The following is a 22567-nucleotide window of genomic DNA, read 5'->3' on the forward strand; positions in this document are numbered from 1 at the left end:
AAGTGATGACCTAAGGCTTCCAGTAGCCATACAGAAAGCGAACATATTCAACCTCTTATTCCTCTGTGGTTCTGATAGTTATTTTGATTACAAAGCCCTCTATATCAGGAATGTGATATTAATTCACAATATATGTGCTTAGGAAGTCAAATTCTCTAGGAAGAAAATGATATTTTTATTCAGAGAAACATAAAACAATGTGAAATGTTATACTTTTGCACAGTCAAAACAGTTGCTCCAGAAAGCTGGAGGAGAGAAAAAAAGAATCCTATTTTGGTGTTCACATGGCTATAAGGAAGATGCTGAAATCAGCACATTCTCCTGAGTGCATGGACCACTCAAGGTACAGAACATTCTCTTCATGCTGCCCTGAAGCTAATTGAAAGGCTTCTGTAAGCTAAACAGGTCTTAGAAAGGTTTTTTTGTTGTTGCTGTTGTTTTTTGCTTTTAGTATTTTTCTGGAAAAAAAATTATTTACTTATTTGGAGAGAGGCACTCTTTCCAGTAACGTGGTCTCTTGTAAATTAGCCCTTTATCAAATGCATCTACTGGTCAACCCCAACAACTTTTTTGTGCAGGAAGCCAACATAAAGGAAAGTGAGTAAGTCGAGCCAAAAAAGTATACAAATAATTCAAGGGCATTTCTGAAAATGTATAAAGCAGAACAGGAGGCCTATGCTGTAAGGTTACTGCTCTATCTAAAATTAAAATCTTGGGTGTGGGTAAAGAGTGCCATTGTGCTCTGAAACTCTACTCTTGGCAGAATTAGGGTAGTATAGTCCCATAGCTATTGCTCTCAAATTGAAGGGCTACCTTTCCAGGGGTGAGTGCTCCCATAAGTTGCAAGCTCATTCCTGTGACTCACTGCATCCCCAGACCTTCAATGAGTCTCTGTCAATTATGCCCAACTCACAAGTGACCAGTTGATCAAAGCTGCTGAATGCACCATGACAAAGTCTTCATTCTGTACCAGCACATAGAAAGAATGGCCTTGCAGATTTTAGCCCTGGGTTTACGTACTAGCTCTGCTCCCTTTACCCCTTACAAGTAATGTGATGTAAGGAAGTGACAAAATTCTGGTTCTCCATTTCTTCATCTGTAAGATACTTAAAGTATCTCTGGGTCTTATCAGGAAGTCCAATCCCTGATACACGAGTGAAATAGATTTTACGTCATCCTTTGGTATTCAACTTAATTATTATACCAATTGTTCACATGTTTTTATCCTTAGAGATATTTGTATTCTATGCAATGTTTACAAATTGATTATTTGATATTATATCGTTATATAATATTTACTATATAGAGGTTTCCTTTTGCTCTATATATGTTTTTTCTAACTTATTTTCAAGTGCTTACACTGATTTTTTTTATTAGTATATTCCTCTTAATGTTTTTCTTCCAAAGAAAATTCTGATTTGAACCAATGAAACCCAATGATCATTTGCCATGTTTTAAAATATTTTGGCCAGGCACAGTGGCTCATGCCTATAATCCCAGCAGTTTGGGAGGCAGAGGCAAGTGAATCATCTGAGGTCAGGAGTTTGAGAACAGCCTGGCCAACATGATGAAACCCATCTCTACCAAAAATAAAAAAATTAGCCAGGCATAATGGTGGGTGCCTGCAATCCCAGCTACATAGGAGGCTGAGGCAGGAGAATTGCTTGAACCTGGAAGGCCAAGATTGTGGTGGGCCAAGACTGCACCATTGCTCTCCAGCCTGGGTGAAAGAGCCAGCTAAAACCTGCAAGGCCATTCTTTCTATGTGCTGGTGCAGAATGAAGACTTTGTCATGGTGCATTCAGCAACTTTGATCAACTGGTCACTTGTGAGTTGGGCATAACTGGTGTCTCAAAAATAAACAAAGAAATAAAATATTTTGGATACAGTTTTTCTTTTAAAATTGAACCATAGATTGTGGTATCTTAAATAGAATTAAATATTAAAAATATGTCTTATTTAGTGTTTCTGTTAGATAAATGCAGTAACACTAGAGACAAAAAATTAAATTTAATATTATTATCTTATCCAGAAAGAAAGAATGTATTTATACTTTCACTATTTATATTTAAAAGCAAATAAGAACTGCCATGTCCCGTAAGATGAGAATTGTTAAATATATTTACAGCAAAGCCTTCTAGGCAGTAATTGTTAATCACTTAGTTGAAAGAGTGAAAGACGCTATCAGTTTTCCAACAAGCAGAGACCAGGCATCTCTAACAAATAAAGCATGGTTTTGGCAGATGTCACTGACAGCTTACACAGGAGGGTCATCTTAAACTGAAATGGCCTGTTTGATCTCCTACTTGGTGACTCATCTCATAGCCATTGATTGCTGTGAAGACTATCAGTGCACATTTAACTCTCAGAAAATTCTGAGATTTAAATAAAGTGGTAGTGCCATGCAAAATATATTGTATCATTCATACTCTTAAAAATTAAAGTGAATACTGCACTAAAACTTGGGACGTCCTTGAGAGAAGAGAAGAAATGAAGATATATCTTCATAAAATTTTAATGTTGGACAGGAAATTGTATTTTGTTAATATCTTACATTTATGTCCCTTAGGAATAGCTTTCTCTGGGTACATTCTTGACTGTCCAACATTTGCAAACAAACCAGTCTAAACCAGGTTTCAACACACAGTTGAAATAGCATCCATTCTCTGGGGCTTACTCTTTCCCTTCTTTCCCTGATTAGAATTAATCTCTCTATCCTATAAAGGGCCAACATACTTTTGCAAGAAGCTCCACTGCACAGGCTGTGTGACCTTGGGTGAAATACTTAATGTCTCTGAACTGTAACTGTAAAATAGAGTTTCAAGTTCCCTATTTTTAGAAGGAGGATAATAATAACCTTCTTTATAGTCTTATTATAATGATTAAATGAGGTTATATTTACAACAGATGATCCATAATCACTTCCTGCTTGGAAGAGAGCCTGCCCATTGTGTGTACTGGATAGGTATTTGTTAAATAATTAAATAAAGTACATCTCAAATGTTACTCACTGTCTTTATCCTCTCTTGTAGCCTGGAAGCTTTTCCCAGGTAAAGACAATGTCTTCAAACCCCCATATTTAGTAAACTATTCCTAGTTTTGGTAGCAGTTATAAAAATCTGTTCATAAACAAAATAAAGTGATCTCCAGGTTTGGCTACCAATTAATCATTTTAAAAGATTGACCTGAAAGAACTAACATTGAAGATATTCATATTGTTCATACTTTCCTAGGCCATTATTAGGTCTCAACTACATCATCAGTGTTTATGACACATCACAGGCCCTTAATAAGCAGGTACCCACTGAATAAAATCTAGTCAGCCAAATTACTCTTTTTTTTTTTTTTTTTTTTTGAGACAGAGTCGTGCTCTGTCTCCAGGTGCCAGGCTGGAGTGCAGTGGCGTGATCTCAGCTCACTGCAACCTCCACCTCCTGGGTTCAAGTAATTCTCCTGCCTCAGCCTCCCAAGTAGCTGAGACTACAGGTGTGTACCACCACACCCTGCTAATTTTTGTATTTTTAGTAGAGACGGGGTTTTACCATGTTGGCCAGGATGGTCTCGATCTCTTGACCTCATGATCTGTCCGCCTCGGTCTCCCAAAGTGCTGGGATTACAGGCGTGAGCCACGGCACCTGGCCCCAAATAACTCTTTATCTCAAATTATTAAATGACTAATATTTTACTGGAAATAATTCTGTTTCTACATTATCACATTTACTAAAAATGTTTGTTAAGTAGATGTTACATACAATTTGAATAAAAGTTTTTAAACATTTCTGGAAGACATGTTTACCATAATGCCCTATGTTAATTAACTTACCAGTTACTCAACAGGTGTCTGTGAGGCTGGTTGCCTTGCTGAGTTTGGACACGTCCATCTCCCTCCCCACTTGAAAATTTACATTATCAGAATATGTCAATCACCTAGCTCCGCCTTGGAAATCCCCTCTGCACTCGGAACCTAACCACACCCTTGGAAATCCCCTCTGCACTCAGCACTTAGCCTGCACACTGGAAGTCCCACCTACCTACCGATAGCAGCTCACCCCGTCCACATCTTGTTTCTCCAAATCCAATGGAACGCCTTCACTCCCTATAAAACCCCACTCCTGAGGGGAATCAGGCGCGACTTCCCTGGCCCCTCTACCCAGGACCACAGAACCTCACCCAGGAACTGAATAAATTGGCATCTAATTTTCTTGTGCTGGCCTCAGTTTCCTCATTTTTAACTCAGCAATAAACCTACAGAGAATAAACTTTACAGTGTCAATTAAATGTCTAGTAGTGTTCCTTAATATGCTAATGGCAGAGTATATTTAAAAAGAAGTTTAAATTACATCCTCAGCGAATTTACAGATTAGAAGGAACAAGGACACAGCCAATACTGTGGTTCCAAACTGTTTGATCAGCACTCAGTGAAATAGCTTGAGAGAGGTCAGACAACCAGAAGCCAGACTAGTTAAGGTCATGTCTCGAAGAGGCTGATGAATGGGAAGAATTCACATGGATGACACATGAGAAGAGAAACCAGTGACACACTCATCCTGATACCTGATGGCTCATAGTGCTTTGCTCATACTCATCACAGTAAACTGAACTGAACTCATATGACTGCAAAACCAGCAGCCAGGAAGCCAAACCTGCAATGTCCAGTGGCAGCGGGGGAGACTCAGGAAACAGGATCAGTTAGAACAGAGCTTCTTAGGGGAAAGTGGTCCCCACACTAGTGATTCAGCTCACATGCCCAAAGACTGTCTGGCCAGCTTGCCTTCCACTGTCTGCCACCCCTCGCCTGGCTCTATGACTCCACCCTGACCTACTCCCAATCCTTTGGTCTTTTTTGGATAGATTACTGTGCATTTCTGTTGCTCCATTTGACTTAAACATCAGTTTCCAAATAAAATATAAACTAATTCTCTGCACATTTTGAAGTGGCTCACTCAAGGCTGTAATTTTTTTAAATTGATATTTCTCAGAGGGTTGTGTATTTTTCCGCCTACTTCAAAAATAATTAGGTGAGTTACATCAAACAGGTCTAAAAGAAGGTAGGTTTCTTTCAGGCATTTGTTTTTTCCCCTTTCATTCCCCAAACATTTCATTACTATTTCATCCCTTCTGAGCATAGCCAGAAACTTGGCCTCCTTTGACTCCCAAACATACCAAGTTATTAAAAATAACCTTCAGCCAATATTAAGGAAGGGTCAGTGAAATGAACTCAACAGGGGGCTTAAGCAGAGCACAATGATTTCTTTGACTTAGAGCAGGAAATGAATGATGATAATTTTGGATGGCCAGTTTCTTTCACTAATCTGTTGCTGGACTCTGTTGGACATGAATGTTTCTCCTTGTCAGATTTCTTAATATTTCTCCATTTTGCTGTCACCAAGACATGAGAGTTAGCTGGAATGACAAGAGCTTATTTCACTCAAAAAAAAAAAAAAAAAAGTCAACATTCCACAGAAAGTTATGGGACCTTCAGTTAGTATTAAGAGGAAAGTAAAGTTAGAAGCTTAGCACTCACAAGGTTTATACAGAAAAAGAAAGGCAGACACACTATTTTCAGGCTGCTGCTAATTGAGTCTTATTTGGATTGGAGCCTTCTGAAAGGAATCAACACATCAGGAATGGGTAAGCTAACAGGGAGTGGACAGCTGCTGAATATAATTCTGGAGACAGCAGCCCTGCCACTTAGATCTCGGATAAAATAGAGGTTCAGTGTGTAATTGACTGTGGAACAAGAAGAACATTGTTTTGTAAAAGAAAGTACTTTTGCTGGGGTCCACAGAAACAGTTATGGTTCTTACCTCTAAGGGAGAACTATGTTTAGTTGTGGCTTTTAGATTCAACTTTCCAAATTTGTATTTGCTGCAAAAGTAAACCACACTCAAGAGTAAAGCAAAATTCATCAGTAAGGCTATAATTTTGCAGAGAGAAATAAGAAGGGTGTATAATATTTTAATCAGAACTCAGCATCCCAGCAAAGAGCTTCTTAATCAAAACAAAAGAGAACAAATTGTTAAATATAATAATCCACTGACATTCACGTAGAAGTACGTCCCACAACTTTCATAAATCCCAAATTTATGATACCACTATAATATACTATTACTTGACAAGAAGTGGATGTGAATAACTCACAAGGAATACTGTGTATGACACAGAAAACCAAAGAGAAGAAAAGCTGCATGGACACCAGCTGCTCTGTGTGTACAGGGCTCATTCACCAATACACAATTCAAATTCAGGTCTCAGCAAAATAACTTGTCATAAACCATGATCCTCTATAAGGTCGTCTTCAAATAGACAAAATAGTAACATTTAATTCATAAAGACAAGGTTCTACTCTCTTGCTGAGCAAGTAATCCAATCAACTGCGGGGTAGTTTCATCAACTTTGGAGAAAAGGCAATTTTCTTTCAAGATCTGACACCCTTCATACCCTCTGCCTGTAATTCCAGATGGTACGTGTAGGTGGTGGAAATGTTAGGTTGAGCAGAATGGTAGTACCTAAAGAGGAATGAATAGTACCAGGAAATGCATGACGCATGGCATTCTAATTTTCTTGAAGTTCTTTTGTACATTTGCATCAAGATTTTCCACAAAATTCAATCGATTTTAATTGTTACTTTTAAGAGTCATTTATTGAATTTCTACTATTGCAAAGCACTTAAACTGCATGAGGTATAAAAGAAGCATATAATGTCATTGAGAGGCAAGAAACAACCACATGTGCAGAGAACAATAAACCTATGGCTATCAGCCTGTAACTTAGGTAATGTACAACCTTTTTGTAGCCATAACTTGGTCCTAAATCCCATAGCACCTTCTCTGTTTTTCCCAAGGAGAAGGCACCATGGAATTTAGAACCAAGCTAGGGCTACAGACGTATGTTACAGGCAGACTTTGTAAAAGTTCTACCAAGTGTCTACTTTGAAAAATGGGCAAAAAGAGTCTGGGCATGGTGGCTCATGCCTGTAATCCCAGCACTTTGGGAGGCTAAGGTGAGTGGATCACCTGAGATCAGGAGTTCGAGACCAGCCTGGCCAACATGGTGAAACCCCATCTAGACTAAAAATGCAAAAATTAGCTAGGTGTGGTGGTGGACACCTGTAATCCTAGCTACTTGGGAGGCTGAGGAAGAAGAATGGCTTGAACCCAGGAGGCAGAGGTTATAGTGAGCCAAGATCGCACCACTGCACTTTGGCCTGGGCAACAGAGTGAGACTCCATCTTAAAAAATATAAATAAATAAAAAGAAAAAAAAGAAGAAATAATGGTTAAAGTCTTAAGCAAAGTCTTCAGCAAAGGCAAAAAAGACAGATAAGTGTGTGGGGCTTTAAGGAACCATTAATTTAATCATCTTATTGGGGCAAACGTCTCATTTAAAGGCAGGAATGAAAGTGACAGATGGAGTAATGGTCATATTTCTTTCCTTATTACACTTCATGCAACAAACCTTTGTACTCCATTGCACTTAAATACCAGGAAAACACTTACCAAAGAACAATATTAACACATTTATGTCAACCATATAATGTCTGCATACAGATCATAGCAATCCAGCTTCCAGCCTTTTGTTGCATACCTACTATGTGCCAGGAATTGTCCTAGCACTTCCTTTACTAGTACCTATCCTATTTAATCACTTCACATTCTACCACTCACACAAATGACAGATTTCTTTTACTCTCAGCCCCACATAAAATACTCCCACCTAACAATCTTAAATTATATCTGCATGATATTCTTTCATCCGTCTAATGTTTCCACCTTAGATTAGAACCATTTCACATGTCAATTCCTACATTACCTCCTAGGCTCCAGGCTTAGGGTTTTATAAAATAAGATTGTAAAATAAAAACTCATCTTCTCCCTCCCTCCAGAAATGGGGAGAAGTAAGTGTGTAATAGCTAATATCTATAACGGGTATACTATGTTGAGCTTTCTCAGTAAAGCTGTTTCATTTAATGGCCCAGAACCACTGTTGAAAAAGGAAGAATCTGGAGTATGGAGAGACTGAACAACTCACACCAAGTTCATGTAATCAGTAATTGGTGGATCAATAATTTTGAATCAGGTCCAACTCAGAATGTAAATCTCTTAAGATCACAAGCATAGTCATAATATTTAATTCAGTGCCTTTTCTTTGCCTATAAAATAAACAACATTTTCAAAAGTACTGGCAATGAAATTCTTGAATTAGATTGTGTGAATTCAGATTTCAAATGTGTCATTTGCCAGCTATGCAAACTTTGACATAATAAATATCCCTAATCATGAATTTATCATCTATCAAAAAGGATAATATTAGTTTCTCTACACACCATTGTTATAAGGTTAGAAAATAATGCATGTAAAATGTATATACAGGGCCTAACATAGTAAGTGCTTAATAAGAACTGATGAAGGAATAATGGTTAGGTACATAAATGAATGGGTGAATGAATTTCCTTAACATACATCTATTTATATGAATATAAATATAAGAAAGTGTAAGAAATAGTAAGAAAGTGTAGTTAAGGGCATCTACTCTATCCCTCATTGTTAGGGTTAAAAAATGCTTGCATTATTTTTTAGGAAATCCATTAAATTGCCTTATGCTAAAAAGAAAATAATGGGAGGCATTATCATAATCATTATCATCATGACAACCATGATGAAAACAACATTGATGGAAACCTATGACATGTAAGATATCAAGGTTAAAAAAGAGACATATGGCAAAGATGCTATCTTCAAACCTACATAGTAATGCCGCATTTGTAGCTGAATCAGTGAATAATTAGATTGTGTAACGGCAGTGGAACAAAAGTTCTACCATTCCTGTTGCTCATGACATAGAAATGCACACGGGTCACCTACATGCTTCCTGTTTTGCTTTTGCTCTTTCCCCAGCTCTTACCCAAACCTAAAAGTATGACTTTTTTATACAAGTTAATAATTTTCTTTTAAGAAGTGTCCAAGTTTTCTCTCAATCCTAATTTAAGGTAAGTATAAAATTATAATATAAAAATCTAGGAATTCACATGTTTTAAAAGGAAAAAAGATAAATCAGTAGCAAAGAGCTAGTAACAGATGGTGACTTAGCAGTAAAGCAGCATTTTTATTATATTCCAGATAGTAAAGTTTTTTCTGTGACTCTACTATTCAAATGAACACCCACAGGTTCAACATCTCGAAGTAGCATATCCCCTAACTTTAGAGAAGAAGTTGATTCCCAGAGTTCAATACCCTCAAGGTCATTTATTTTCTCTAAATGTCTACCCTTCCCACAACATGCATTTGTTCTCCCTATTACAAATCAGCCAGTCTTACAGCTTGCAGAACAGAAGTAAAGAATTCACTGAATCTTAAAATAATACTATAATATCATTGCCAGGGGAGGTGAACTGTTGCTTTTCTCCGCTTTTGGACTCCATACTTGGTAATTATTGTTTCCTTTTTGGACCAGTCAGTCCTAGAATCCAAGGTTAAAACAGAGGAATATCTTCCTATAAGGAATGAAGTAACGCCTTCACTGCTTACTAAGTTATATTTATCTAAATTAAAGGATCTTAATAAAGAGGGAAAGAAGACATAAAGGAAAAGCTAAAAAGTAGACTAAAGAAAACATGGAAAAGCAGAGGCGGCAATGTAACTAGGTTTAATTTCAAAGCAAATGAAAACAAAAATACAACATAAACGCCTGCACTAAAAAGAACATTCCCAATTAAGCAACATGACTTTACACCTCAAGGAACTAGAAAAAGAGAAACAAACTAAGCCTAAAACTATCAGAAGGAAGAAATTAATAAAGATTAGAGAAGTAAATCAAAAAGAAAACAGACAACAATAAAAAATCAATAAAATAAGAGTTGATTTTTTTAAAACATCAACAAAAGCAACAAACTCAGCTAGTCTAATAAGAAAAACTGGAGAAGACACAAATAAATAAAATCAGAAATCACAGAGAGGATATTACAATGAGTGTATCAGAAATGAAAAGTATCATAAAGGACTATTGTGAGCAATTACATGGTAACAAACTGGATAACCTAAAGGAATAGATAAATTTCTACAAATATGCAACTTACTGAAGCTGAATCAAGAAGAAACAGAATGCCTAAGTAGACCAACAGCACAAGGAAGACATTTAGGTCAGTAATCAAAAGCCTCTCTAAAAAGAAAAGCTCAGGATCAGATAGATGACTTCGCTGGTGAATGCTAATAAACAAATAAGAACTGATACCAATCCTTCTTTAACTCTTCCCAAAAAATAAAATAGGAGGAATCACTTCCAAACTCATGAAGCTAGCACCATCCTGATCAAAACCAGACAAAGACGCAACAAGAAAGGGAAACTAAAGCCAACATTTCTGATAAATACAGATGCAAAAATCCTCAATAAAATACTAGCAAGCAGCATTCAACAGAATGTTAAAAAGTTCATACACCATAACCAAGTGGAATTTATCCTTGTCATGCAAAGATGGCTCAACATAAGCAAATCAATCAATGTGATTATCTCAATAGATTCAGAAAAAGCATTTGACAAAAGTCATCATCTTTTAATGATTAAAAAACTCCCCACAAAATAGGTATAGAAGGAAATTGTTTAAACACAATACAGACCATATATGAAAAGCCCACAGCTAAACATAATAATCAATGTGGGGAAGTCAGCCAGAAGAATTAGACCAAAAAAAAAAAAAGGAAAAGAAATAGAAATAGAAGGCATCTAATTAGGAAGAGAAGAAATAAATTTATCTCTGTTTGCAGATGACATGATCATAAAAATAGTTAACTCTGAAGACTAAGAAAAACAAGAAAAAACATTGTTAGAATTAATTAAAAAAATTCTGTGAAGTTTCAGGATACAAAATTAATATACAAAAAGAAGTCATGTTTCTACATACGAACAACAAACTATCTGAAAAGAAAATTAAGGAAACAATTCCACTCACAATAGTAACAAAAAGAATAAAATACTTAAGATGAACTTAACTAAAGAGGCAAAAGACTTATACACTGAAAATTATAAAATATTGATGAAGAAAATTAAAGAAGACACAGACAAATGGAAAGACATATATGCTTATGGATTAGAGTTTATATTATTAAAATGTCTACACTACCCAAAATAATCTATAGATTCAATGTAATCTCTATTAAAAATCTCAATGTCATTCTTCACAAAAGTAGAAAAAAATACTAAAATTCATATGGAACAATAAAAGACCTCCAATAGCCAAAGCATATTTTTTTCTTTTTCTCTTACAGACAGGGTCTTGTGCTGTTGCCCAGGCTGGAGTACAGTGGCACAATCATAGTTCACTGCAGTCTCAAACTCCTGGGCTCAAGCAATCCTCCCTCCTTAGCCTCTGAACAAGCTGGGACTACAGGCAAGTGCTACCATCCCCAGGAGATTTTTTTTTGTTTTAATTTTTTTTTTTTTTTTAAGAGACAGAGTTTTATTGTGTTGCCCAAGCTGTTCTCAAACTCTTGGCCTCAAGTGATCCTTCCTCCTCAGCCTCCCAAAATGATGGGATTACTGGAGTAAGCCGCTGTGGCTGGCCTCTCAAAGCAACACTGAACAAGCAGAACAAAGGGCAAAGTATCATACATTCTGATTTAAAAATATATTACAAAGCTATCCTAACCAAAACAGTATAGTAGTGGCATAAAAACAGAAACATTAACCAATGGAACAGGAAGGGCCCAGAAGTATTAGGTTGGTGCAAAAGTAATTGTGGTTTTGTGATTACTTTTAATTACACGAATTAACATTAAAAGTAATGTCAAAACCACAATTAACATTAAAAGTAATGGAAAAATAACAATTACTTTTATAGCAACTTCATAAATCGACCCATTACCATCAACTGATCTTTGACAGAGTTCCAAGAATAAACCATGGGGAAAGGATGGTCTCCTAAATAAATTATGTTGGGAAAACAGGATGTTTATACACAGAAGAATGAAATTGAATTCATTTTACACAAATAAACATCTACTCAAAATGAACTAAAGTCTTTTTTTTTTTTTTTTTTTTTTTTTTTTTTTTGAGATGGAGTTTCGCTCTTGTTACCCAGGCTGGAGTGCAATGGCGTGATCTCGGCTCACTGCAACCTCCACCTCCTGGGTTCAGGCAATTCTCCTGCCTCAGCCTCCCGAGTAGCTGGGATTACAGGCGTGCGCCACCATGTCCAGCTAATTTTTTGTATTTTTAGTAGAGATGGGGTTTCACCATGTTGACCAGGATGGTCTCAATCTCTTGACCTCGTGATCCACCTGCCTCGGCGTCCCAAAGTGCTGGGATTACAGGCGTGAGCCACTGCGCCCGGCCTGAACTAAAGTCTTAAACATAAGGCCTGAAACCATAATACTACTAGAAGAAAACATTTAAAAAAAAGCTTCCTGAAATTAGTTTGGATCATGATGCTTTTGGATATGACACCAAAGCACAAGAAAAAAAGTAATAATATACAAGTGAGACTGCATCAAATTAAAAAGCTTATGAAGATCAAGGAAAACAATCAACAGAGTAAAAAGGCAACCTATAATGGCAGAAAATATTAGTAAACCATATATCTGATAAGGAGTTAATATCTAAAATACATAAGAACTCATACAACTCAATAAGTTAAAAAAAACCCAATCAAAACATAGCTAAAAGGCATGAATAGCTATTTCTCAAAAGAATACATGCAAATGTCCAACAGCCACATGATAAAATGCTCAACATCACTGACCATCAGGAAAATTCAAATCAAGACCACAATGAGATATGACCCCACACCTACTGGAATGACTAGTATCAAAAAGACAGAAGTGTTCGTGAGGATGTGAAAAAATGGAACTCTTATACAGACTGGAACTTTTGTTTGTGGAAATGTAAGTTGGTATAGTCATTATGAAAAACAACATGAAAGTTCCTCAGAAAGGTAAAAACAGAATTATAGTATGATTCAACAATACCACTTCTAGGTGAATATACCCCAACCCAAAAATAATCACTACGTTGAAGAGATATCTGCACCCTTATGTTCATGGCATTGTTGTTTACAATAGCTAATACATGGAAGCAACGTGGAAGCAATCTAAATGTCTGTCAATGGATGAATGGATAAAGAAAATGTGGTATATGTATACAATAGAATACTATTTAGCCTTTAATAAGAAATAAGTCCGGTCATTTGTGACAACAAAGATGAACCTAGAGGACATTAAGTGAAATAAGCCAAACATAGAAAGGCAATATTGTATGATCTCACCTTGAATAGAATGGAATCTTAAATAGTCAAATTCATAGAGACAGAGAATAGAATGGTGGCTACCAGGAGCTGGTTAACAGGGGGAAATGAAATGATATTGGTCAGGGCATACAAAGATTTAGTTATACAAGTGAATATGATCTGAGTTTCTAATGTTAACTATAGTTAGTTATAATGTGCTTTAGTTAACAATAATGTATTTTGTACTTGATGTATGATAAGAATGTAGAATTAAAGTGTTCTCATTACAAAAAAAGAAAAAAAATGGTAACTGTCAGGTGATAGGGATATGTTAATTAGTTTGAGTGCAGTGATTATTTCACAATGTATATCAAAACTTCAAGTTGTACAATTTAAATATATATATTTTTTCATTTTTCAACTATACCTCGATAAAGCTGAGGGGAAAAAGAAGTAACAGAAAATATGTAACTAACCAAGATATTGTGAGGGCAGAGATTGGGTCCGTCTTGAGCACAGTTGTACCCTAGAACTTAGCACATTGAAATCCTCCAAAGTTCATGAGAGAAATAAATAAGAATAAAAAAGGTGGCTCCAATCATCAAGAAGATAAAACGGGGTTGAGTGTATATACCATAATAAGTCTCAGAGGAGTTTAGTACAAAATTTAAAAATATAGAAGAGTATAGGTGCTAAAAGGTATACGTCTATAGATATAAACGTTGGTACATACAAGGTGCATAAACACCCACAGGCAGACTTAGAAAAATAAAAATATTTTGCTATAGCTGAAAAACATAAAATATCCATACATGTTTGCATATCTACAGACAAGGTCAGTTGGAAGGAACTGATATAATTTTAAAATAGCATTTTGAGCCATTGGCTCAAAAAATATTTCTCAAATTTGCAGAGAAAACAAATCCTATTCCACTTAGAATAATTAGTTTCACTTTAAAAATAAACATGACTTAATATCAAACAAGATTCAGAGGTATTTTATGCTCTTAATTCTCCAAAATGGCACGGAGGTGAATAGTTCTGTTAAACAAATTACCATGCAGAAAATATGTCCTTTCTTTGTTCATTTAAAGAGCAGGCCTATGTCACTCATCTTAAAAAATCAGGCAAGTCTCACCTATTCTGTGAGCTGCAATGAAGCAAGGAGAAAAAGAGTGAGATTTGAAAAATGAAGGCTTGAGGTTATGCAGAGTGGGTTTGTGGACAGAGCTATTCCTAATTTATGGAAGATGTTAAACCCTGAGTAATGTCAGCTAGAATTCAGAAGTGTTCCTCAAGCTTGATAAATAAACAACGTTAGGGTCAGAGTAACTAAGAAGGTCTGAGAGCTATGCTAACTGTGGTTTTAGATTGTGTTCATTTCTCACTATTTCACAGTATAGCAGATAATTCAAAACAGAATTTAATAACTGCCAGGTTGTTGCTCTGCCTTTTTTAGGCTCCCCCTAAAAAAAAGGAGATTGACGCTAAGAATGTTAAACAAAGACTGCACAAAAGAAGAGTTTCCACAAATTATTAAGGTGTTTTTGGTTTTAGACTCAGAGTACTCCAAGAATGTTATAGGGTGATTTAAAAACACTTAAAGGCAATTCAATGTCTCAAGGACCTCAACTTTATAGTCAGGTGGTAGTAAGGCAAAATTAAGAATAAGAAAGAATAAGGTCTAAATGAGATAATATACTAGAATCTAAACACATCTGAACATTTTTAAAGTACTACTGTTATATGAGCTGCTAAGAAGCCGTGTTTGCATAAACACTCTAATGGCCATCTGTTTTAGCTAACATCCATTCACCTCTTTTTAAAGAAAACTCTTTCTTTTAAGGTGGAGGGGACACCCATTCCTCTTGAGTTTTGTGGCTTAGGTGGGCCCGTTTCCAGGCCTTCAGCCTTGATTGATTGCAAGGTAGCAATTCTTAATGGTTAGAGTGAATGATTCAGATAAGGGCACATAATCGAATTTGAGCAATGGGACTCAGACCAGAACTTTGGTTTGGTGCTGAAGGAGATGCTGTCTCTTTTCTACTGGACCTAAGCAGCAGACTGTGTTTACCTAGTCTTGCAAATCTATAGACAAGATCAGTTGTCAACTGAGTCAGCAGATTTGATTACCATTATCTTGTTATCACCAGGGAAAAGAAGATCTGAGTGGGGCCCGGAGACAGAGAAACTACTTCCTCTTGATAACTGTCAAGCCTCTAGACTAAGTTATGTCTGAAGCCAGCTTATCTCGTATTCTACAGGTAGGAAAACCACTAAGTTAACTTTTGGCTTCAGTCAATGCAGGCTGAATTTTCTTTCACCTGTCTCCAACAGAATCCCAACTGACCAAGGAACCCTCTTGGGAAAAGGTCAGGGGCCAGGGGCATTAACTTTCAATAACAATGCTTCAGTTTTTGGAATAGAGGAATCAGTTTGATCACTATTACTCAGTTGTCTTTTGTGTTCTATGAAAAAATAAGTGTAAAAGAAAAACCAGAAAAGGCTCACTTCACTAAAGACTGTATTTTTATTATGTATACAAAGACTATTAATTGTTTAAAGCAAAAATATTAACCACATGTAGTATAGCCTATAGTATATATTGAAGCAAAATATATAAAACAAGAATATAGTTACTCTTCTAAGGTTTTCCATTATTCATGAATTAGCATAACACATTTGAAGGCAGATTGAGAAGCTATAGACGTAATTTTTAGAAAAATCACTAAAATTACTGAAAGAGGTAAAGCTAAAAACTGCACACGATTGAAATGCACATCAAAAGGAAAATGGAGAAATAAATATGTTCATAAAATGGGATACTACTCAGCAATAAAAAATAAAATAAATATTCATATACAAAATTGCATAGATAAATCTCAAAAACATTTCACTGATGAAAGAATCCAGGCACAAAATAATTCATTCTATATGCATACTATATTATTTATTCTACATGAAATTATAGAATAGACAAAACTACTCTATGGATATAAAAATTAGAAAGCCATTCCCTGGGCAGGGATGAAAACATATTCATCTGAACACTGATTTCAGGTGATTAATTGTGTATAAACTTTATCTAAAAAAAGTGTAAGTAAAACTTAAGACTCTACACGGCTTTCGCAGTGAAGTCACTGCAATTTTGGACGTTATACATGAGAATGGAATGGAATAGCTGTGGTACAACTGAAGGTTTCAGAAAATACAGAAAAAATCTCTGACACTTGAGGAGAGACCTATCCTGAGTTCTCTGGTAGTGAGAAGAGAAACAATAGCACATATTATCTACAGCAGGAGCAGCAGAGGAAGGCAGAGCGGAAGCTGGAGACAATGGGAGGTGTCCGCTTGGTAGCATACACACCAGCGCCATGAATGAGCCCCCGCAAGATACCGTCAACAGTGTCAGCAAGACTGACTGCTTGGCATAGAGCAGTGGCTTCAGCACCAGGAACAACTTCAGGACAACTGATGTCCGAGGCAGCAGCAGAGATGGGTGGCCTCATTTTGACTTTTTTAAATGAGAAGTCTCTCTCCATCTGGCAGTAACTGAGTTGAGACATACCCTATAACCTCCCAGAAATAAGTCAGAGAGACTCCAAAGGTATCAGAAAGTCCACAAGTGGTTGTAGAGATGAGAGCCAGGCAAATGTCATTGGTAGACTGTCTCTATAACCCCACTTTTACTGGGGAGGGGTGGCCTAAGGAGACATAGATTATACAATCTTAATTTATTTTAACTCAAATGAGTATTTTTCTTTCCTTTACTCAGGAAGAAGAAAAACTCCAATTCTACATCCCGAAGCCTACAATTACTTAAAAGAATCACATTATCATAGACTTGAAAGCTAAATGGATCTCTACATATTGTGATATAAGAAGTCAGACTATTACAAAAATAGTCTCTAAAAGTAAAATAAAATAAGAAATTGATATATCATAGTAGTACATATTTTTTGAAATCCTGGGCTCAAGTGATTCTCTTGTCTCTTAGATGGATTAGCTTTTGCCAGCTCCCTGTTCATCTGAGCACAAAATGCAGCATTTATGTAGGTGCACCTGTAAACGTAATGGTGTCAAATATTACAAATTAATTTTGTATAATACTTTGTTAGTTGTTTTTGTTTGTTTGTTTGTTTTTTGAGACAGTGTCTTGCTCTGTCTTCCAGGCTGCAGTGCAGTGGCATGATCATAGTTCACTTTAGCTTTGAACTCCTGGGTTCAAATGATCTTACCAACTCAGCCTCCTGTGTCCAATACAAAAATACCAGTGTCTACATTTCCCCAAAGTTAAAAATGATGCTTTCAGCTGGGCGCGGTGGTTCAAGCCTATAATCCCAGCACTTTGGGAGGCCGAGGCAGGTGGATCACGAGGTCAAGAGATCGAGATCATCCTGGTCAACATGGTGAAACCCCCTCTCTACTAAAAATACAAAAAATTAGCTAGGCGTGGTGGCGCATGCCTGTAATCCCAGCTACTCAGGAGGCTGAGGCAGGAGAATTGCCTGAACCCAGGAGGCAGAGGTTGCGGTGAGCCAAGATCATGCCATTGCATTCCAGCCTGGGTAACGAGAGCAAAACTCCGTCTCAAAAAAAAAAAAAAAAATGATGCTATCAATGTATACTTATCTCCATTCACTTGACAACAGCAAATTATCAAAGAATAATCCCCAGTTCAAGTAGTTTCAAAGGTGTTTAAGTAAAAAACTGAATCTGAAAAAGAAAATGCCATCCAAAAAGGAGGCATGAATATCATGTAAATTCAAAGGTAAATGAGACTATCACAACTTCACTTTAAAGCCACAGAGTGAAATGCACAGTCTCAGAGTTAAAGCACCCTTAAGGCTATCTAGACTTGCGTTTCTCAAATTTGGTCTGAGAACAGTGTTTGGTTGTCTGCATGAACGTTTCTTGGAGTACCTGGTTACAAATATGACACACACACACACAAACACTCTCTCTCTCTCTCTCTCTCTCTCTCTCTCACTCTCTCTCTCACTGTCTTATGGAATCTACCACCAGAGAGTAGTGCTCAGAAAGTCTAGGTGGGGTTAAGAAACTGTGTTCCCCAAGTTTCCTAGGTGACTTTGCTGTCTACAGTGTTAAAAATAATAGACCTGGTACAAGCTCTTAATTTGGATAGGGATACTCCTTAAGTGTATTAAAGTGTATTAAAGGACAGAGAAGTGGTAGCTTGTATTCAGCCACAGACCACTGTAAGTGACAGCACGTGGAGGTTCTAGTCCACTGTTCTCAAGCTTCACTGGGAAGCATCAGCAGTGATTGGATGATGCTGCAGCAAGTGACAGTATTAATAGCAATAGTAACCTTAGGAGAAGCAATAGCAGAGGTGATGGGTGTTCTTGGTAACAGATCGTGGTGCTGAGTGAGAGAGGCGGTCCTAAGCAGAAAACAAGTGATGCCCATTAATGTTGATGAGCAACCAGAAGGAGCAACATGGTGGCAAGGCTGGCTGCCTGGACTTGCTCATGGACTTGTTAGGACACATTCATGGGTTGCTTTGGACTATGCAAGTGTACTACATCTTTCTTTTTATTATTTTTTTAAAGTTAGTTATCTAGTGGAACTTTCTTCTTCACACTTATGATATCCCTGATGGTTATTTTCTTAGCTTTTCTATTGTAGATAATAAAAGATTCTCTTATTATTAAACATATAAATCTATTTTATGTACTAAGCACTTCATTAATATGTAATTTTACACATCATACATAATCATGTATGCAACACATGAAAACAGAAACACCCCAGAAATTAGTGCTGAAGTAAAATAATCTACTTCTAAATAAAACTAAAGGCATTTAAACTACACACAAGATGTACAGAATAACTACCCATACATTTATGCTCACCTCTGTCATTCCTTCTTCCAGAAAGTTCTGCTACTAAGCAGTATTCTTATTTTTTGTTATATTTTCAGCTTATTAAACTCATTATTATCCTAGTCCATAAAGTATATTGAGATACATAAGCAGTTAAATATTTTGTGGTCAAATATCTTCACAGTCAAAGATAAGACAATAATAGAATTTCATTTCTTATTCACTCAGAATCTCCTTGAACGATCATAATGATTAACAACCTCAAATAATGAGAAATTTGATGACTGTGAGTCCATGAAGGTACAAAAGACTCAGTCCCTTTAAAACTGCATTGAAAACAAATTTGTTCTGCACACCCAGTTTCAAGTAGCAGAATTAGGGGAAACATCAATAATTAATCTAAATGCATAAAATCAGACCTTGGAAATTTCTTAACATTTTACTGCAGCACCTAATATTTCCAAATACATTGTCCAGTAACACATTTATACTCTCTTTCAATGTATAATAATAGAAGTTTAAAATCCCCACAAAAAAGTAGCATTTTAGCTTCTCCATATTACTCCTGAAAAGCATACCCATCTAATTAAATGCAGGTCTAAGAAAGAAAAAAAAAATCCTCTAGCAGTGTAATGGAACTGTTAAATTATGATTGAAATAAAAAAGAACAGATGAAGAATAACAAATCAACACATGCTATTTTAATTATCTGTGGGTACAAAATACATGGGATCCAGAACTCTATCTTATAGCATACTGCATTTCTTTTATAAAAGTGTGGAATTATAGACATCATCTGGCCCAATTCTCTTATGCTGTAGGAGTAAGGACCAAATCTTAAAAAGTGACAATATATTTTTTAAAGCTCTTAACAATAATTACAAAAATAAGAGGCAAATAAATGAGAACATGTATAATAAAATCTCTTAGTTTAGTTAACAGGCGTCCCCAAATTTTTTACACAGGGGGCCAGTTCACTGTCCCTCAGACCATTGGAGGGCCGCCACATACTGTGCTCCTCTCACTGACCACCAATGAAAGAGGTGCCCCTTCCTGAAGTGCGGCGTGGGGGGCCGGATAAATGGCCTCAGGGGGCCGCATGTGGCCTGGGGGCCATAGTTTGGGGACGCCTGGTTTAGTAACTATGGAGGATCACTGTTTAGATATATACATATCTCAGCCTGGCCCAGACAAAATCACCCGCTTCTCCCCCTTTAAATCTTATCTTAAATATCTTCCCAGAAAAACCTTTTCCTGACCATCTTCTTTAATGCAGTGCTATCCAGGACATTCCCTTTATAGATTTATTAAAATCTGAAATTATCCTGTTTATTGTTGGTTTGTTTCCTTTTTAACCCCAATAATCTCCTTTCCTCTCTTCACCCTACTAGAATTTAAGATTCATGTGAACAGGATCCTCATCTGAACCATCCATAGCTCCATGCCCAGTACATGATCCTAATGTGAATTCAAGCAATGAACACTTAACCAACATGGTAGGAAGAAATTAACCCAAAATCCTACTACATACAGGTATCTTCTCAAATTGTTTCAGGAAATTACCATGTTCTCTGAAGCCAAATCAAGGACCTCAGGCTGAGGGCCACAATAGTGAGTATCTATACAACACCTGGCCCTTAGTAAGCACTTCACAAACCTGAGCGAATGAATGAACAAATGAATGAATGAATGAATGGTGGAATCCAGACCTTGTAAAGATTGCATAAGACTATGTAAATAGGGCCAGGCACATTGGCTTATGCCTGTACTACCAGCACTTTGGGAGTCCAAAGTGCGAAGATGGCTGGAGCCCAGGAGTTCGAAACCAGACTGGGCAACATAGAAAAATCCCATCTCTACAAAAAATACTAAACAGGCATGATAGCACATGCCTATAAACCCAGCTACTTGGGAGGCTGAGGTGGGAGGATCACTTTAACCCCAAAAAGCCAAGACCAGAGAGTCATGATTATGCCACTGCACTCCAAGCTGGGCAACAGAGTGAGACCCTATCTCAACAAGACAAAACAAAACAAAACATTTTGGCTTTGAACCTCTGTCTATATCTTACTGAACTGAACCACATTCTTACCTCTAAGCTGGAGGGAATAAGTTCTAGTATTCTACCCCACTGTAAAATGGCAATAAGTTCTAGTGTTCTATGCCACTGTAGGATGACTATAGTCCACAATATGTAATAAATTATTAATAATTCTATAATTATAGAATATTATATCATATAATAATAACTATATATTTTTTTAAAATATTAAAGGATGCCTTTGAAAGATTCCTGCTGGGCCAGGTGCAGTAATAGGTATATATACATGTCATTGTGGTTTGCTACACTCATCTATATTAGGTATTTCTACTAACGCTATCATGCCTGCAAACCCTCATGAATGGGATCAGTGCCCTACAAAAGGGACCCTAGAGAGCTGTTTCATCTCTTTGAACCACATCAGGATATGAGAAAACAGTAGTCTGCAATGCTGAATGTTCCCAGAACAAAGAAATGACAAATGTTTGAAATGGTGAATATACTAACTACCCTTATCTGATCATTACTATGTACCTTGTAAATACGTACAATTATAAATAACTGTACATGTCAGTTAAAAATTAAGTTAAATTAAAAAATAAGTCAAAGAGAATGTAAAGCTAAGAGAGGAAAAGCAATGAAGAGAGGAATTCAAGTTAGAATATATAATATTTTCCAAAGGAACAAAAAAAAATGGAACAAGAGATAAATGTTATAAGAAGGGAAAAGGTAGAAGATGGAAAAGAAAAAGGAATGATTCATAGTCAGAGATGTTGTGATGGGAAGTCAATCGTACATAATCGCCCATGCTAAGTTCACTTTCTTTGCTCAAAACCACATTATTTTAAATGTTGAAGGATGCTTTTGAAAGATTCCTGCTGGGCCAGGTGCAGTAATGGGTATACAATGCACAGTGGTTTACTTCACCCATCTGCATTAGATATTTTTCCTAATGCTGTCATGCCTGTAATCCCAGCACTTTGGGAGGCCAAGGCAGGCAGATTACCTAAGGCCAGGGGTTCAAGACCAGCTTTGCCAACATGGCGAAACCCCATCTCTATTAAAAATACAAAAATTAATGAGGTGTGGTGGCACAGGCCTGTAATCCCATCTACTCAGGTGGCTGAGACATGAGAATTGCTTGAACCTGGGAGGCAGAGGTTGCAGTAAGCCAAGATTGTACCACTGAACTCCTGTCTGAATGACAGAGCAAGACTCCATCTCTAAATACACACATATATACATACATACATACAGGCACCTGCTGTCCCTACCTCACAATCCCTGTTAACTCATTTCCAGTGAGTCTGGGTCCTTAGGTTCCTCCTAGAATTAGAGCTGCAACTGCTTTATCTGCTGTGTCTGTTTCATAAATGGTTACTGACAGCTTTGTATGCTGGGGAGGGTTTTAGAACTCTTCACTTCTGCGCATATCACTTTGCCTCAGCCTTTTCATCTCCCTCTA

At 36.7% G+C, this 22567-nt stretch overlaps 1 protein-coding gene and 1 pseudogene across 3 annotated transcripts in view; both read right to left on the bottom strand.

The window, feature by feature from the left end:
- PRKG1 (protein kinase cGMP-dependent 1) overlaps window positions 1-22567 on the bottom strand; it is a 1343496-nt gene that overhangs the window by 1013815 nt on the left and 307114 nt on the right. The gene's annotated exons all lie outside the window — the stretch shown is intronic.
- The window catches only part of LOC141580614 (ras suppressor protein 1 pseudogene), a 106015-nt pseudogene that overhangs the window by 44471 nt on the left and 38977 nt on the right, over window positions 1-22567 (bottom strand). Inside the window, exon 1 of the transcript XR_012512872.1 lies at window positions 1-22567. This exon is cut by the window's left edge and continues 44471 nt beyond it; it is cut by the window's right edge and continues 38977 nt beyond it. The product of XR_012512872.1 is annotated as a ras suppressor protein 1 pseudogene (transcript).

Source organism: Saimiri boliviensis, chromosome 12 (genome assembly GCF_048565385.1).
Source record: "Saimiri boliviensis isolate mSaiBol1 chromosome 12, mSaiBol1.pri, whole genome shotgun sequence".
NCBI lineage: Eukaryota > Metazoa > Chordata > Mammalia > Primates > Cebidae > Saimiri > Saimiri boliviensis.